This window comes from Nycticebus coucang, chromosome 8 (assembly GCF_027406575.1).
Source record: "Nycticebus coucang isolate mNycCou1 chromosome 8, mNycCou1.pri, whole genome shotgun sequence".
In the NCBI taxonomy this organism is placed as follows: domain Eukaryota; kingdom Metazoa; phylum Chordata; class Mammalia; order Primates; family Lorisidae; genus Nycticebus; species Nycticebus coucang.
In genome coordinates this window covers 47411878-47431406 of record NC_069787.1, presented here as the reverse complement: position 1 = coordinate 47431406, position 19529 = coordinate 47411878, and the positions used below count along the sequence as shown (strand labels likewise).

General features: G+C 46.7%; 1 long non-coding RNA gene across 1 annotated transcript in view; it reads left to right on the top strand.

Moving 5' to 3' along the window:
• The window catches only part of LOC128591775 (uncharacterized), a 47455-nt gene extending 29376 nt beyond the window's left edge, over positions 1–18079 (top strand). Inside the window, exons 5-9 of the long non-coding RNA XR_008381656.1 lie at positions 9040–9184; positions 10981–11210; positions 14697–15325; positions 16218–16705; positions 17843–18079. This is a non-coding gene — a long non-coding RNA (uncharacterized LOC128591775). The remainder of the gene's footprint in view (positions 1–9039; positions 9185–10980; positions 11211–14696; positions 15326–16217; positions 16706–17842) is intronic.
• Positions 18080–19529: the final 1450 nt, after the last annotated feature.

Genomic DNA, 19529 nt, shown 5'->3' with positions numbered 1-19529 from the left:
TGCCCTGTACATGGCCCAGAGCCTCCTGTGCTGTTATTGGGGTGACCTTGGTAGTTCCATGAAAGCTCATTTCCACTGAGTGTTTCTGATGAACTCCAAGTACTAAGTTGCTCCTGCTGCCTAAACCAGGGTGTGTGCAGCCCCAGCTGTTCAGGGAAGGTGCAAAACAGCAAAATAGGACCCAACTTTATGGAGTGAGGAGCTTCTTCAGTGGACGTCTTCTCCTCTGCCTGTCCAGCCAAGAGGGAGTGGTCTTGTCTTGGACTTTCTTGAGCTCGGTGTCTCCTCCTGGCCCTCCCCTGGGCTCCTGGTGCTGGGGGAGAGGGGAGGACACGGGGCCAGGCAACTCAGACAACTGAGACTGAGAATTTCTGGTGTGGTGTCGGTCTTCTCTGGCATGTGTGGCCTCATGCTGTTTTGCCCAGACTTCATCCACGGGTATTCCATTATCTGGGAAAGGGTGGGCCTCTCCCTGGGGTTAGGGGTCAGGATCTTTTTGATAAAGGTTTTCAGTTTTTTGGAACAGAAAAGTGGTGCTACATAGGTGGCATTTATGACCTTGCTTTGTAGTTGGTTCAAGATCTGTCTATGAAATGGTACAGTCTTAGACATCATTGTATGTACGATAACCCCAAGGCTCCAGATGTCTGCCGCAGGAAGATTTCTGGAGCCAAATAATAGAGTGTCCCACAAAATGTGTTTAACCTCTTACCTTTGGTGAAGGTTGTGGCGAGGCCAAAGTTGGCTACCTTCACATTGTTCTGTGCATCCAGTAAAATGTTGTGGAGCTTCAGATCCCCGTAAACTATGCCCTCTTTATGAAGGTACTGGACAGCTTTTACTATCTGGAGGAATATGGCTTGGGCCTCCCTCTCCTCCATCTGGCCAAGTCTCAGTATTCTCTGAGCAAGATCTCTGCCACCTGCATACTCCATGACTAGGTATAAATTTTCCTTACCCTCTATAACATCCAGCAGCTGGATGATTTTTGGATGGTCCAGGCTCTTCATTATCTCACTGTCTGAAGAGACAGACATGAGGCCAGAAGTGCTGTGTTTGGATAGTATCTTGACTGCTACCTCAGTTTCTGTTCGAAGGTGCCGAGCCAGCATCAGCCTGGTGAAGCTGCCCTGGCCAATGATCTCTAACAGTTCATAGTCTTGGAGGACCTCCTTGCCAATAGACATGGAGGCCACACCAGGCATCACGGGGAGTCTAACTACTCTACCACTACACTAGGAAAACTACACTAAATAGCTAATCAACAACAACTATACTCACTACACTGAAAACACTAACAAACTAACTAACTGGGGCACTAACTAGGCTACTACTACTTGTAAAAGTAAGGATAAAAATACTATGTGAAGTCTGCTAACAAAATAAGACTACACTAAGAATACTATCTACACTATGCTAACACTACTAACTGTGAGAACTACGATAAAGGAATCACATGCTCCTCTGCCTGTCCAGCCAGGCATGAGTGGCCTTTTTGGGGACCACAATCAAGTCCCTCTCTGATTTGCAACACAGTCTGATTTATAGGACTTTGTTATCTTACTTGGAATAGTCAACACAGGCCAGCAGGACCTAAAGTTCCTCTTGGTCCTTCTGAAGATGTTAACCAGGTAACATCAGTATGGTGAGGGCATGCACGGTGTTTGTATCTCTGCCCTGTACATGGCCAGAGCCTCCTGTTCTGTTATTGGGGTGACCTCGGTAGTTCCATGAAAGCTCCTTTCCACTGAGTGTTTCTGATGAACTCCAAGTACTAAGTTGCTCCTGTTGCCTAAACCAGGGTGTGCACACCCCCAGCTGTTCAGGGAGGATGCAAAACAGCAAAATAGGACCCAGCTTTGTGGAGTGAGGACTTTCTTCAGTGGAGGTCTTATCCTCTGCCTGTCCAGCCAGGAGGGAGTGGCCTTTTCTGGGACTCCCTTGAGCTCGGTGTCTCCTCCTGGGCCTCCCCTAAGGCTCCTGGTGCTGAGGGAGTGGGGAGGACACGGAGCCTGGCTCAGGGGCACAACTGGGACTGGGAATTTCTGGTGTGGTGTCGGTCTTCTCTGGCGTGTGTGGCCTCATGCTGTTTTGCCCAGAGTTTATCCACTAATGAGTCTTCCATTATCTGGGAAAGGGTGGGCCTCTCCCTGGGGTCAGGGGTGAGGGGTCAGGATCTTTTTGATAAAGGTTTTCAGTTTTTTGGAATAGAAAAGTGGTGCTGCATAGGTGGCATTTATGACCTTGCTTTGTAGTTGGTTCATGATCTGTCTATGAAATGGTACAGTCCCAGAAGACATTGTATGTAGGATAACCCCAAGGCTTCCGATGTCTGTCTCAGGTCCTGGGTATCCTTGGTGTTAGGAAGATTTCTGGAACCAAATAATAGAGGGTCCCACAAAATGTGTTTAACCTCTTACCTTCAGTGAAGGTTGTGGCGAGGCCAAAGTTGGCTACTTTCACATTGTTTTGTGCATCTAATAAAATGTTGTGGAGCTTCAGATCCCCGTGAACTATGCCCTCTTTATGAAGGTACTGGACAGCTTTTACTATCTGGAGGAATATGGCTTGGGCCTCCCTCTCCTCCATCTGGCCAAGTCTCAGTATTCTCTGAGCAAGGTCTCTGCCACCTGCATACTCCATGACTAGGTATAAATTTTCCTTACCCTCTATAACATCCAGCAGCTGGATGATTTTTGGATGGTCCAGGCTCTTCATTATCTCACCGTCTGAAGAGACAGACATGAGTCCAGAATTACTGTACTTGGTTCCTCCACCTTTGTTCGAAGGTGCCGAGCCAGCATCAGCCTGGTGAAGCTACCCTGGCCAATGATCTCTAACGGTTCATAGTCTTGGAGGACCTCCTTGCCAATAGACATGGAGGCCACACCAGGCATCACGGGGAGTCTAACTACTCTACCACTGCACTAGGCAAACTACACTAAATAGGTAATCAACAACAACTATTCTCTCTACACTAAAAACACTAGAAAGCTAACTAACTGGGGCACTAACTAGGCTAATACTACTTGTAAAAGTAACAAGGATAAAAATGCTATGTGAACTCTGCTAACAAAATAAGACTACACTAAGAATACTATCTACACTATGCTAACACTACTAACTGTGAGAACTACGATAAAGGAATCACATGCTCCTCTGCCTGTCCAGCCAGGCAGGAGTGGCCTTTTTGGGTACCACAGTCAAATCACTCTCTGACTTGCAACACAGTCTGATTTATATGACTTTGTTATCTTACTTGGGATAGTCAACACAGGCCAGCAGGACCTAAAGTCCCTCTTGGTCCTTCAGAAGATGTTAACCAGGTAACATCAGTATGGTGAAGGCATGCACGGTGTTTGTATCTCTGCCCTGTACATGGCCCAGAGCCTCCTGTGCTGTTATTGGGGTGACCTTGGTAGTTCCATGAAAGCTCATTTCCACTGAGTGTTTCTGATGAACTCCAAGTACTAAGTTGCTCCTGCTGCCTAAACCAGGGTGTGTGCAGCCCTAGCTGTTCAGGGAAGGTGCAAAACAGCAAAATAGGACCCAACTTTGTGGAATGAGGAGCTTCCTCAGTGGATGTCTTCTCCTCTGCCTGTCCAGCCAAGAGGGAGTGGTCTTGTCTTGGACTTTCTTGAGCTCGGTGTCTCCTCCTGGCCCTCCCCTGGGCTCCTGGTGCTGGGGGAGAGGGGAGGACACGGGGCCAGGCAACTCAGACAACTGAGACTGAGAATTTCTGGTGTGGTGTCGGTCTTCTCTGGCATGTGTGGCCTCATGCTGTTTTGCCCAGACTTCATCCACGGTTATTCCATTATCTGGGAAAGGGTGGGCCTCTCCCTGGGGTCAGGGGTCAGGATCTTTTTGATAAAGATTTTCAGTTTTTTGTAACAGAAAAGTGGTGCTACATAGGTGGCATTTATGACCTTGCTTTGTAGTTGGTTCAAGATCTGTCTGTGAAATGGTACAGTCTTAGACATCATTGTATGTACGATAACCCCAAGGCTCCAGATGTCTGCCGCAGGAAGATTTCTGGAGCCAAATAATAGAGTGTCCCACAAAATGTGTTTAACCTCTTACCTTTGGTGAAGGTTGTGGCGAGGCCAAAGTTGGCTACTTTCACATTGTTCTGTGCATCCAGTAAAATGTTGTGGAGCTTCAGATGCCCGTGAACTATGCCCTCTTTATGAAGGTACTGGACAGCTTTTACTATCTGGAGGAATATGGCTTCGGCCTCCCTCTCCTCCATCTGGCCAAGTCTCAGTATTCTCTGAGCAAGATCTCTGCCACCTGCATACTCCATGACTAGGTATAAATTTTCCTTACCCTCTATAACATCCAGCAGCTGGATGATTTTTGGATGGTCCAGGCTCTTCATTATCTCACTGTCTGAAGAGACAGACATGAGGCCAGAAGTGCTGTGTTTGGATAGTATCTTGACTGCTACCTCAGTTTCTGTTCGAAGGTGCCGAGCCAGCATCAGCCTGGTGAAGCTGCCCTGGCCAATGATCTCTAACAGTTCATAGTCTTGGAGGACATCCTTGCCAATAGACATGGAGGCCACAGCAGGCATCACGGGGAGTCTAACTACTCTACCACTACACTAGAAAACTATACTAAATAGCTAATCAACCACAACTATACTCACTACACTGAAAACAGTAACAAAGCTAACTAACTGGGGCACTAACTAGGCTAATACTACTTGTAAAAGTAACAAGGATAAAAATACTATGTGAAGTCTTACAAAATAAGACTACACGAAGAACACTGTCTACACTATGCTAACAGTACTAACTGTGATAACCACGATAAAGGAATCACATGCTCCTCTGCCTGTCCAGTCAGGCAGGAGTGGCCTTTTCTAGGCCTTCCTTGAGCTCGTTGTCTCCTCCTTGCCCTCCCCTAAGTCTCCTTGTACTGGGGGAGGGAGTAGGACACGAGGCTAGGCTCAGGGGCACAACTGGGACTGGGAATTTCAGGTGTGGTATCGGTCTAGCTAAGGTCAAAGTCCACAACCACCAAAAGCAGCTTGTTGGGCTACAAGGACCAAAGCCCCATACAGCGGCTTTATGTAGGTTTTAACCTCAATAGATTTTTTGGGGCTACACAGACCAAAGACCGAGCAAAGCCCAGACATGGACTTTATGTAGGTTTTAACATCCATGGCTTTTTTGGGGGGCTACACAGACCAAAGACCAAGCAAAGCCCAGACATGGACTTTATGTAGGTTTTAACGTCAATGGCTTTTTTGGGGGGGCTATAAGGACCAAATACTGAGCAAGGCCCAGACAGGGGCTTTATATAGGTTTTAACCTCAATGGCTTTTTTGGGGGGGCTACAAGGTCTAAAGACTGAGCAAGGCCCAGACATGGACATTATATAGGTTTTAACCTTAGTGGCTTTTTTTTTTTGGGCTATAAGGACCAAAGACTGAGCAAGGCATAGACAGGGACATTATATAGGTTTTAAACTCAATGGCTTTTTTTTTGGGCTACAAGGACCAAAGACCAAGCAAGGCCCAGACAGGGGCTTTATATAGGTTTTAACCTCAATGTTTTTTTTTTTTTTTTTAACATGAGGTCAGAGCAAGAAATAGACCAATCAGGGATGTGGATAAATACACAGTGGCTTTTAATTTTTTTTTTTTTTTTATGGGTACAAAAACATTTTCCTCTTTAAAGAGAAGAAGATGCTACTAGTTTACATGGGTTACAGAGATTAATATTTAGTTTATTAGAAATTTAAAACTAGAGGGCCAAAATGGTCCCCATGCTGCCCCCTCAAAAAAAAAAAAAAGAAATTTAAAACTATACAATATTTCACTTGTAGTGAAATAGCCTTTTCACTTATAGTTTGAAAATTTGTAATACCTTTAGCCTTTTAAAGACCTCATCACATCTTTACGTGAAATGTCCAATTTCTTTTTCTTTAAATTCTGATTTGTATCAGAATGATGCTACAAATAGCTCCATCATGATACTATACAAAAGTGTTCTGTTGTGTGCGATACATCTAGAGAGCTGATTTTCCCACACAATTGACATAAGATTTGTCATCAAAAACTTTGGAGGCCCGAAGTCAGTGGGTTGAAATATTCAAAGTTGTTAGGAAACAAAGAAAAAAAAAGGCCTGTCAACCAGGAGTCCAATATCCAACATATCCAACAAATTGTGCTTCAAAACTGAGGAAGAAATCAAGCTATTGCCGGATAAGCAAGAACTGAGTACCACTAGTCCTACCCTACAACCAAAGGAGTCCTTCTGGTTGAAAAGAAAGGACACTAGATAGGAACTCAAACCTTGATTAAGAAATAAAGATGTCTGGTAAAGGTAAACATGGACTTTTACAACATCTAGTACTATTTTTGTTTTGTACATGATTTAAGAGACTAATGTATCAGAAAAGGCTGTTATTAGTTGATGTTTTGAGACACACAATAAATACCCATGTAATCTGGTGACACCAATAACTGAAAGAGCAATTAGGCAAGGAAAGAAATAAAGGCACTCAAATTGAAAAGGGTGTAAGTTACCAGTTGCAAATGATGTGATCTCATATACCGCAAAAGAACTCTAAGAACTAAAGCAAATTTAGCAAAGGTTCAGGTATATAGACTTTCAAGGGACCCCTAATAAAACAATCTTGAAGTGCAAACTTGGAGTTCTTATACTTCTGTTCTCAAACTCATTAGAAGCCCCTGTGTTCAAAACAGGGTGGCACTGCCATGAACAGACTTAGCAATGGAAGAGAACCCTGAGCCCAGAAATAAACCTGCTCCTGGATGGTTAAGTGATTTTACAAGGGTGCCATGAGCATGCAGTGGGGAAAGGACAGTCTCTTCAACAAATGGTTTTGGGACAACTGGATATCTACATGCAGGAGAATGAAGTTGGATTGTAACATGAGACCATACACAAAACTCACAATGTATTGAAGACTTAAGGGCTGAAACTATAAAACTAGAAGAAACAATAGGAGGAAGCTTCAGGACAGTGAATTTGGCATTGATTTTTTTTTGCTATAACACTAAAAGCACACTCTACAAATTAAAAATAGATAAACTCGACCACATCAAAATCTAAAATCTCTGTGTACCAATGGACACAGCAGGGTCAAAGGCAACCTATGGAATGGGAGAAAATACCTGCACATCATATACCTGATAATGGGCTCACATCTAGGATATTTAGAGAACTCCAATGTTTACAACAATAAAACAATCTAATTAAGCAATGGCCAAAGGACTTGAATAGATATTTCTCCACAGGTGATATACAAATGGCCAACACACACTCATGAAAAGATGCTCAAGAGCACTAATGATTAGAGTACTGAAAAGCAAAACCACAATCAAAAACCATGTTACACTCCTTAGGATGGCTACTATCCAAACAACAAAACAATAAGTGTTGGTGAAGATTTGGAGAAACTGGAACCTTTGTACACTGGTGGAGGGAATGTATAATGGTGTCTCTACTCTTGAAAACAGTATGGTGGTTCCTCAAAGAGTGAAACAGGGTAACCATGTGAAACCATAATCTCAAAGAGATATTAGTCCACCCACATTCATAGCATTGTTCATAATAGCCAAAAAGTGGAAGCAACACAAGTGTTCATCAGTGATGTGTGGATAAACCAGATGTGGTCTGTATGTACATTTTCAAGCATAAAATGGAAGGAGATTCTGATGTATACCACCACCTGGACGAACCTTAGGGGGACACTTTGCTAACCAGTCACAAAAGGTAAATACTATCTAATTGCATTAATGTGATGTACCCAGAGTCATCCAGTTCATGGAGTCAGGATGTAGAAGGGTGGTTATGAGGAAAAGGGGTGGGAAGTAGGGACTTACTGTTTGTTGGGTACTGAGTTGGAGTTTTATGAGTTGTGTAGGTAAATGGTGGTGACAGTTGCACCACAGTGTGAATGCGCTACCTGCCACTGCACTATACACATGAAAGGTGCAAAGGTGGGATTATTTTGTTATGTTTAAGTAAGGTGTTATAATTTTAATTAAAAAATTAATGGAAAATAAAGGTAGGGATGTAGGGCAACTGTTAGAACTTCCAATTGATGGATCCACTTTGAGAAAGATAATTGGCCTTTACAACACATGCCCCATGGCCTAGGAGTCTCACTTTTGGGGTCACACCTAACAGAAATGCCTAAGTGTGCCTTCAAAAAGGGAGGTGCCCAGATGTTCTTAGTAGTACTGTGGATCGTAGCCCCAAACTGGAAGGAATGGAATTGTGCATAATAGCATGAGTCAGTCTGTTGGTCTATATCCATGCAATGGAATAATATACAGAAATATGGATGAGGGTGTGCAATAAGTGACAAATGAGGAATCTTATATGTCCTGAGGAAGCCAGATATATAAGAGTTTATGCACAGTGATTCCCTGCATATAAATTACATATCAAAGAAAATTACTTGTGCTGGTAGAAGTAAGAGTAGGGGTTTTCTTCAGGTATGGGGTGGACATTGGATGAGGCTGCAGGAGATTTTGGGGGTGCTTATATTAACTCCTGTTTATAACACTAAAATTGATCTGGGTTCCGGATATGTTCAATATGTGAGGGAAAGTTATTATAAATTATGTATTCAAGTGAATTTTACTTAAAAAATTTTAAGTAAAAACTTCAGACGGGGCGGCGCCTGTGGCTCAGTGAGTAGGGCACCGGCCCCATATGCCGAGGGTGGCGGGTTCAAACCCAGCCCTGGCCAAACTGCAACAAAAAAAAAAAAAAAAAAAATAGCTGGGTGTTGTGGCGGGCGCCTGTAGTCCCAGCTGCTTGGGAGGCTGAGGCAAGAGAATCCCGTAAGCCCAAGAGTTAGAGGTTGCTGTGAGCCGTGTGACGCCACGGCACTCTACCCGAGGGCAGTATAGTGAGACTCTGTCTCTACAAAAAAAAAAAAAAAAAAACTTCAGACGGCTTATCAATCCTAGGATGAAGAGGGACCCTCAGCCCGTCATGCCTTGTTCACCATGGGCAAGTTCACGATGACCATGTGGTTCTCCCCTCGGTGCAGGGAGGCTGCCACTGGGCTCTAAGCACTGCAGCAACTTCAGGGTGAGAACTGAGGCCAAGGGCTATCGTAAACTCCTGGTGGGCTACAACACAGCCATGTCCGTCTGAGTGCTGGGATCACCATCGCTGCCTACCTGCCCTTCAAGGTGAGCCAGGACTCTGCCTCTCCCCTACCCACCCTGCCCACTCCTTCCCTGGTGCAAAATTATTCATTTGCTTTGATGAATTTGTAAGAAAACCCCAATTGTTTAGAACAGCTTTTGGCATGCCTCCTTTTACCTGTGACTTTCTGGCTGGAAGCAGGAACTGATGCAGAGAAGCAGAGCCTTCCCCACAGGGGACAGTGGGTGCTGATATCCATGTGTTCACTTGGGATGGTGCTTGGTAGATTTGGCAGAGCGCTGACCAAGGCAGTAATGTGAGCTCCAAAGGCTTGGAAGTGTTTCCAACCAGGGTCAGGTCAGAGGGGCACCTCTGGTTCACTCCAGTCCCTTTCAGAACAAACTGGTCCACTTAAGACCCCCAGAGCAAACTCAACAGCCCCTTGCAGGTGTCTGCTGTGAGCAGAGACCCACCCTGCTCCTCCTGCCCAGCCATCCAGTTATGCTGCAGGTGTCTGTGAGATTCCCCCCATCCCCGTGCCCATCTCTGCTCTGAGCCAAAAGATGCCCCAAAGCAGAAAACACACAGCAACCTTTGTCCCATGATATGACACTCAAGGCGGGGGAAAGGTAGGCCTGAAAATATGCAAAGAAGTAACATATTTTGTCTCTGCTTGCCACAAACAAAGAAAACTATGAATGGGTGATGGGCCACCAGTTTAACAGGAGGAGGTCAAGTTCTCCTTCCTGTGCACAATACTAGAGTAGGGCTGAGGCTAGAGTGGAGGTGATAGAAATCTCAACAAGGACAGCATGTATTCTTGGGAAAACCCGGCCACACCTGCAGAAAGATGGAGCTTTTCAGCAGGAATCTAGGGAGGAGGATCTTCAGGCTCCTTCCTGGCTGCTTGGCTGAGGTAGCAGACCCCAAACTTGAGCTCACTCTTGCAATCTGGGATTTAAGCGTGAAGAAAAGGTAGATGTGTCCCTTAGCATTGTGGCTTTCTGAGTGAACAAATTTTATAAAAAGACATGTATCTCTTTTCTTTTTCTGTTTTGCACTTATAGCAAAATGTCAGGGCCTTAACCAGCAGAGAAGTTTATTTCTCTATCACATAAGGTTTCACATAGGGTTAGTTTCATTGCTCTATATTCATAAGGGTTCCAGGCTTCTGTTTTTCTACGTTGTCATGCTATTATGTAGCTTACATCCTTTAGGGTGTCTCAGGGTCCAAAATAGTTGCCGGAGCTCCAGCTGTCATATTTGCATTCCTCATATGCTAAAGGGGAAAGAGGTCACCTGAAGGTGACCTAGTTTTTTTAATTAGCCTTTTCAGATATTTAGAACAATTTCTATCTACATCTCACTGATCAAAATTTTGCCCATTAGCCACACCAAAGGCAAGAGAATCTGGAATTGCTTTCCCTGGACAATTTACTACCCTAAAAAAATGGGGTTTCTTCCTTAAGGAAGAGGAGGGGAGTATGGAAACTTGGAAGGCAATTAATAACCATTGCTGCCACCTGTATTTATCTTGTAGCTTCAAGAACGTTCTGCCATTCCTGGAAAAGAAACTCAAAAAGGAATACATCAGTGCTGCAGAAAGTTCCAAAGTTCTGGTCAGTAAATCTTACTGGCCGGGGAACTGGAAACAGAAGCGAACTACAAGAAAATTGTTTTTAATATTTTCTTCTTTATGGAGCTGGTTACATACACAGAGCAAGGATGCCGTGGCAGCCCTGCTTTTGGGGGTGACTGTGATCTTCACTGTACACTTCCAAAGTGACTCTGGAGACATCTCCTATGCTCATAACTTGGTCCTCCACTTTGCCTCTAACAGGTCCTTGTGGATGTTGCTCATTTCTCCTGCAAAGCCTACCTGTCTGGAGCTAATTGATAGAGGCAGCACAGAGAGACTGGTGCCATCAGAGGAAGATGGTCATCGCCTTGGTTTCCAAGAGAAGGGGCCGGCCACACCATACGGTGCAGGGCCACAGAGGGGAAGCACCATTGCCACAGGGAGCTGGAGCCTAACTCAGAGAAGACACATCAGCATGGTCCCAGGGGGAAGTAGGTGTCAGGTTGGAATGCTCCCCAAGTGCCAGTAGATTGTGCCCGGTGTCAGTGACCCTTCTCACCTGGGTTTCCCTTGGACCAGGTGTCAGAGGCATTGCTTATGAGAAGAGCTGAGGTTTGGAGTTGGCCTGCTGCTAGCCGCGGCTCTGCCCTTTCTGGGCAGAGCAGGTCACTTCCCAAGCATGGTTGCATACTTGTCATTTGGGGGAATGTTTCCTAGTCCCCAGGGCCTACAACTGAGGGGCTGGTGAGGAGGCATGTGTAGAGCTCCATATTTGCGATATTGGCCCCTGCCAGCCTGAGGCAGGGGCAGGTCTCTCCATGCCCCATAGCAGTCTCTCCCCTCTGGTGGTAGGATAGCCCCCGAGAGACCTGGCAGGGCTTAGGGTCAGAAGGCCATTGGCGGTGAGGAAAGCAGCCAGTCTGAGCTCCCGCACTGAGTACATGCTGTGTGACAGGTGCCCTCCCAGGTGCTTCCCCTCTGCTGACTTCACTCCTACTCACTGCAGGCCTATGGGCTGGGCGCCATGCTCCTACCCTACAGTGGAGGAAATGGCAGGGCTGTGTTGCTTGTTGTAGTTACATAGCCAGGCACAGCCTGTGCTGTCCTGGCATGTCCGGTAGAAGGAGGTCAGGGAGCTCTCTGTGGATCGGGTTCCGTCCTGGGGCTCGCTTTCCCTTCTGGAGTATGGGGGTGACAATGGTGGCAGTTCCCAGCTGAGGGCTGTAGGCTCCATCTGAGCAGATGAGCAAGAAGGTGCAGCTTGATCCACCTGCTGGGGTCCCTCCTCTGGGGAAGCTGCTTGGTAAACTCAAGTTGGAGCAGTGTCTGGGGCCTCAGCTAGTGAAAAGCTTCACTCAGCAGAGGACCTACCCTGCGTTTCTCTCCCTGGAATTAGGGCTGCTTTCTGAAGACTGAGAGCTTCTTCTTTGTCCTGTGCCTAGAGACAACTTTGTGCACATTGAGAAGAGCCCCAACAAAACTTGTGTCGTCTGCATGATCAGTGTGGGCCTGACGCTGTTCAAGTGTGGAACATGGAGCACCTGGGCCTCTCCAACTTCATCCCACTGCTGGTCCTTCTGGCCATCTCTCCAGAGCCATGTGGAGTCTGGATGGTGGGGGATTTCCTCTTTCTGGTCACCATTTTGGTCAGCCTAGAAGGTAAGAGAGACCCTGGCCAAGGGAAACCTGTGGAGAGATCGGCACTTGCATAGATGAGCAGGAAATCTCAAGGAGATGCTTGGTGCTGGTCGCTGATAGAATCCGGCAGTTTAACTTGACAGTTTGCATATTTAGTGGCAGGTCTGCAGTGTGAGCCTGACAGATGCACCCTGTGATTGTGACAATAAAGCTGAGCTATCCCAGGAAGAGCCTCTGAGAGTGGTTGGGGAGAAGGATATCATGAGCTAATGCGGGGTTCAAGGGTAGAGCCTGGGAGGCTGGAAGGGAGGATGTGGGGGAAGCAGGGCCCTGCTTTGGAATCAGATGATCCAATGCATTGGATTTGGGGCAGTTTGGTGCAGGGTAATAATAGGGGCTTTAGAGCCAGGCAGGCTGGGTCAAATCCCAGCTCAACCACCAGAAGGCTGTGTGACCTTGGGCAAGTTAGTGAGCCTCTCTGCTTATTTCCTTGCCTGTGAGTTGGAGATAATAGTGTTGTGAAGATTAAATGAGTTAATGAGTGTGAAGGACTTGGAGCGGTCTTTGCACATACCAAATACTCAGTCAACATTATTTTTTCCTGTGGCTATTTCCAGGTAAAATGGGTGAGGACTTTTGGATCCATCACTTTTGGATGTTGTTTCTAAGCAAAGAGTGACAGGTGATGGCTGTGTTCAGAAAGCTTACCTGGCCCCAGGTGGAATGAGAGAGAAAGGGAGTGGTTGCAGAGGGACCAGCAGCAGGCTGTGGACGACCCTCACTAGTACTGTTGTGTATGTGGAGGACCATCTGGAAATGGGGCTGGAGGGGAGAGAGGGTCAATAATGGATCTTAGCTACTGAGGGGAGCACAGAGCCGGGTGGACATACAGGGAAAGAAGGTCAGGAGTCTGGGCCTGGGGAGTCGGAGGCAGCTGCAGCCCCTCCAGGCAAAGCTTGGTGGGCACTGCTGGGCAGGTATGTTGGAAGCTGGCTTCAGAGTCGTTGATGCTGTGGGGTACATAAGCTTGTTGGTCTTTAAAGGACTGTGTGTGGCTCCAGGGAGGAGGGAGCTGGCTTGTTGTGCCCTTCTGGTTTCAAACTTCTGGCATCAAGTGATCCTCCAATCTTGGCCTCCCAAAGTGCTGAGTTACTGGCTCTAGCCAGTGTTCCTCGCATTTTCATGCCCGTCTAAGAGGGTTTTATCAGCTTTTTTGGTTTAAACTCATACCAGCTCCAGAGAGAGCATTTAACACCTTCCTAACATGCCATTCAGCCTTTCAGAAATCTGAGTCCTCTGCAAGTCAAGCCAGTGAAAGGATTGTGTCATAAAAGAGCCCACCTCCCCAAATTACCTGTTTCTCACACACTAAAGCAAAAGAAAACCACAGGTTACCATCATTAATCCCAGAACTAATAACTTAAGTAGCAGGACTAGTCACTGATTTTGAATTTTATAATTACCAAGTTGTGCATAGCAGGGCATTTAACCGCATCCCATGCTTAGGACAGCCCTGGACAGCAGCAGCTGCTGGAAATAAATAAGGCAATACAGATGGTTCCCAGGTTAAGAAAAATATTGGTTGTATAAGTCTGTTCTTAAGTTGAATTTGTATGTAACTTGTAACCAGGTGATGCATTTACCTATGATCGGTAATAGCCTCCATTCATAAGTGCAAGTCATGTGTCAGTCAAATGTTTATAACTCACTGACTTACTCTACTATCCTCTGTTCATAAGTACGAATGGTATGTAAGTCAGATGTTTGTAATGCAGAGACTGCCTGTATAGGCTGTTTTTGTTGTTGTTGTTTGTTTTTTTAAGCCACTTACCTGGTAGAATTAAATCCCACCATTCTCATTCTGATGAATGGAGCAGGCTTAATGTATCATGGTACCTACTTTCCTGCTTCAGTGCAAGTGGACAGCACTCTGGTGTTGCTGAAATGATACTCATTGTATTAGTGCAGGACCAGTGTCCTCCTACTGTGCAGAAGGCAGTTGCATCTGTCCCCTACTGACAGGGAAAGGAGATATGCATTAGTGGGCCTGGCCTGTCTACCATGTCCCCAGATGCATGCTGTAGATCAAATGTGAAATTCTAATATGACACTCTCTGTGATTCTGAATGCCCCCCATCCCATATAGTTTATCCTTGGCTTTTATCAAATGTGGCTCCATCTTTGAGCTCTCGGCAGCCCTATGGCCCTGCATGGAAAGCATGTGGACGAAGCTGCCATTCTTGGCTTCCTGGGGCCTATTTCTGTGATTCGGGGTCTCCTGTGCCTGGGTATGGTGGCCAGCATGTCTGGCCACACCTTCACTTCCTCCCCATCTCTAGGTGAGTGCTGTCCGGCCCAGATAGAAGTCATTGAGACCTTCCACCTAAAGTTCTTCATCAGCTGCTGGCTGCAGTTCAAGCTAGCCATCTCCGACTTTCCAGGATGTGAGGTTTTTGCCACCAAACCAGGCTTTGACACTGCTCTGGGTAGATTTACAAGTATTTTGAGTGTGAAAATGGACTTGCAGAGAGTCTGCCATGTGGACGTGTTGGGTCTGCTGCACATTCAGCTCACAGCGGCCATCTGTCTGGATGAGCAGGGGTTGTTAAGAGCCCAGCCCAAGGTTTAATTAACACCAGGGCCCTGGCCTCTGTAGCTCCAAATGGCCGCGAGGAGGGGCTGGCATCCTGAGCTGGGTCATGGCCTCAGCAACCATCTACACTGAGCAGAAAGGAGTTCAGAGGGGAAATCCCTGGATCAGAGTCCTCTTCTGCTGTTTCTGCCATTCTGCCTGTGAGTGTTGAAGCTGTTCCGTCTAAGCCTCCTCCCCCCTGAAATGGGGATGATGGGCCTCCTGCCTGCACGCAGCAAGTGAAAAGTGGCCAGTGTCGGTGCCGCTGTATCACGCCAACACCTTGTGCAGGAAACAGCCGGAACACGGACTGATGAATGTACAAGCTTGCAAGAGGTGAGGCCCCCCAGAAGTTCAGGAGAGCCGACCTACCGAGTAACCTCCCTCGTGGCTGCAGGAATGCTCCAGCTACCTCTGCAGCAGTTATTAAAACACTATACAACAGGTGTAGGAAGGCCTGGTACAAGGACTACGTGCTTAAGGATTGCTATGCTCTCTTTTCCCCAAGCTTTACTCTCACACCTGCACCACGAATTTTCAAGGCCCAATACCTGCTTACTAACGAGCAACCGATCTTATCTTGTTAGACCACTCGATTGCTTGAGGGCTTGTCTCCAGGCCGCAAACCAGCTTCTGGCCAGGAGATTGTCCTGCTCCCAGCGTTTCCCTCAAGAACCAGTGACTGTTCTTACAGGTATGGTTATCAATCTACTACAGGCCAGGAGTATCTTTAATAATTAATCAAAGATTGGCTGTACCACAGGCCAATGCATAACTGCTGCACAGCTGGGACACCAGTGGGGTGGAGCTGAGGTAGCAGCAGGAGAGTTATCCTGTGCACACTCAGTGTGCCCTGAGCCCAGGACCTGGCACAGTCCCACTGCCCTAGTTAGTCTCTAATGCTACCCCAGGAGGGCTGCAGGTTGTCCCTCTAGACAAGGGAAACCAAGGAGCAGCAAGAAGGCTGACTTGCTGGTGTGGCCATGGAAGGGAAACATCCAAGCATCCAGGTTCCAGTGTATAGAGCCCCCAAGGCCCTGCTTGGCAGTGCCTGTCCAACTCCAGACCAGTCATGGAGGCCAGAACAGGAACCCAAATAGTTATAGATCATGACTTCCTGGAGCCTCCTGCTGCACTTGGGGTTGTAGGCCATCCTGAGTCCACCCTTTCTCAACCTGCAGCCCAGTGTCAGGTGGTGCTATCTGCCATCTATTCTCCGTCGTTCTAGGCCAGGCTGGTCCTGAGATGCAGAGCTGGCTCTGGCATCATGCTTTGTCCTGCCCTAGGAGTGCCACTCAGAGGAGGATCTGGTGATTAGATGATTCTAGGACACTGAGGAAGACTGCTGGTCACAGAGAGGGTGTCCTGGCTGGGCCAGGGTCCCTGGATGTATCGGAATTCTCAAGCTATAAGAATAATAATAGCAGTGCATGGCTGAGAGAGGGGACAAGGTGGAATGCCTTGGGGAATTAGGGAAGCACCTCTCTTGGTCAACATGCACGGGCTGATGGACAAGCATCTGAAGTACATGAGCACGAGGAAGGCAGCTCTGGTGGGCACAGCCTCCCTCCCCAGCAGTCACTTCTCCAGAGCACAGGTCAGGGCTGAGGTGCCCTTCAGCTCCAGTCTCTATGCCAGCTAGACCTTTTGTGCAACCACTAGACCAGCTCTGAGGTCAAGGTCTTCAGTGACCTGGAGGTTCTGGAGAACTTGGAGGTGAGTAACATTCATGTGCATGAGTCAGAGCAGCAGGAAGGGCCAGGAGGGAAGAGAGGACATGAAGGGGATGTCCTGGGCCACCTCTCTTTAAAATTAAGAATAATAGCAACTCCAGATTCTCTTTAGACCATATGAATCTTTTACTAAAAAAAAAAAAAATGACAATTAGAATTTTTTTAAATGATATTCTCTTTCCTTTTCTCTTTCGACTTAACATCATTGCCTATCTGATCTATCAGGCAATTCCCCAGCTACAAGTTAAGCATGTGAGGGTGGCACTGGGAAGATGGTGTGTGTGTTCAGGGGGCGTGGGGAACGTCCAGTGTCTGGATTGAGGGAGGGACACTCTGCTCAGGACAAGTCCCCTATCGCCAGACCTCACTCCCCCATTGGGTTGGGCAAGGTTGATCTCTAAGGCCTGGATCCTGATAAGCCTAGAAGGAGTTCTAGGGCGATGGGATGAAGGAGTCTGTTGTCTTTCTGCCTGCTCCTCCTCTTTTCTTGCCACAGATCTGGCTCACTGGTCTTTGAGAGAGCCTGAGAGTACGTGTGTTGTGGATAAGGGAGGATGGCCAGTTGCGCTGAGGACTTCTGGAGGTGGGCCTGGGAACAGAGGTCCGGGCTGCATCTCAGAGAGCTGGCACTTGGTGATACTTCATGTTAGTTTAGCATTTATTAAGCAAGGAGAATTCAGTGGAGTAGAATTGTCCTTTCTTTATAGTCCTTCCTGACTGTACGCTGTCCGTAAGCAGTGCCCAGGTGTCACCATCTGCCTAGGTATGACTCAAGAAGTGGTGACCACCCATACCCTTTGGGTCCTGGGAGAGACAGCCATTGTCTTGGGCTGAAATAAGGGTGCTACCAGAGATGGGGTGCACTGAGTGGTACACCCCTGTGAGTTGCTCAGCCCCACTCATGGTCCCCCCACTGTCTACATAGCCTGCTCCCCCCACTGTCTATATCAGTGGTTCTCAACCTTCCTAATGATGTAATGCATTTCCATCGTGAGAAAGGGGTTGCGACCCACAGGTTGAGAACCACTGGTCTATGGTCTTCTCTCCCCAACTGTCTACATGGCCTACTCCCTCCACTGTCTGCATAGCATCCTACCCAAAGCCCTGGTCTCTCTCCCAGGTGAAATGCAGGTCCCATGTCATGCAGGCCTTTGAGAGGAGACTCCTTTGGGCTGCCCAACTTCATCACATATGAAGTTAGTGTGTCAGACCCTGAAGCTGGCAGAAGAGACATTGGACAGGTTCTGCACCTTGGTCTCAACCCCCACAGCATAAAGGAATGGTTGACTGAATGAGTGCTGGAGTTGCTCTGGAGATCCCAGCGTCAGGGGTTCCTGACTGTATGCTGTTCAGCTGTATGCTGAAAATCTGTGAAAGGAAGGCATGAACGGGTGGCCACCACTCATCTGGGGACAATTGCAGCGAGGCAGGGCCTGTCCAAGAGGAGCCCCAAATCTATATTCTTTGTATAAAATTTCCTGCCCTTAAAGTGTTGGCACCTGGCACTTACTGTTGTGAAGCACTGCCCATCTTGGGCTGGGATAGCCAGCTCCCCCATTTTGCAACCTCTGTCCTAGGGACCAGTTCAGTCTTGGGGACTGAGAGTCGTGTCTCAATTGTTTCCCTTGCACTGGTTCACACAGTTATTCATTCAGCAAGAACTCAATGATGTGTGGTTCTTGGAGGGAAGTTGCAGAGGGACACTCAGGGGAGAGCCAGAAAGACTTTCCTGGGCACTGGTGTTTATAGGGAAGTCTTGATGCTGAGCTTTGAGAAGCCAGTTACCCACCCACCTGTCATTCTACTGCAGGGTGAGCCATTACAGGTGCCCTGGAAGAAGAATGGTCAACATCCTTAATTTAAGCCACTCTAGTTGGTGTGCAGTCCTATCTCATTGCTGTGTTTTTCCATTTAACTGATTTCTTGAGATGTAGTCAATGTGCCAACAACCCACCCTTTTAAAGTGTCTGGCTCAGTGATGTTTAGAATATTCACAGACATGCACAACCGTAGCCAGAGAGAACTTGAGACCCATTTTCATTACCCCTTAAGAAATGTTCACCCTCCAACCGCACTACCTCCCCCCAGAATAGGCAATGTGTTTGCTTATTCTGGATGAACATTTCATAGAAAATGAATCATAATGTGTGGACCTTTGTGACTGGCCTCTTCCATTTAGCATAATGCTTTCAAAATTCATAGTGTTTCTCAATTCTCTTGTGTAGAAGTGGAATTGCTGGATCATATGGTTTAAATATTTAAATGTTTGAGGAACAGCCAGACTGTTTTCCAAAGCAGCTGCACCATTTTACATTCCTAGTAGCAGTATGTAAAGTTTCCAATTTTTCTACATCCTCCCTAGCACCTGTGAGTGTCCATAATTTTTATTCCAGCCAACCTAATGGGTGTTAGTGATATCTAATGGCTCTGATTTGCATTGCTCTGATGGCTCATTTATTATTGAGTTATAGAAGTTCAATATGTAGTCTGGATATAAGCATCTAATAGATATATGGTTAGCAAAAACGTGTCCTATTCTGTGGGTTGTCTCTTCACTTTCTTAACTGAAATCCTTCAAAGGATGAAAGTTTTTAATTTTGATGGTGTCCCATTTATCTCTCCAGTTTTTCTCTTGTTGCTTATTCTTTTGATGTTGTATGTAAATTACTATGTTTGTAATTTGCATTTCCCTAGCAACTAATAATCTTGAACTTCTTTCTCTGTGCTTATTCAGCATTTGTATTAATACATCTTCTTGGGTGAAATGTCTGTTCTAAAGTTTTGCCTATTTTGAATTGCGTTATCTG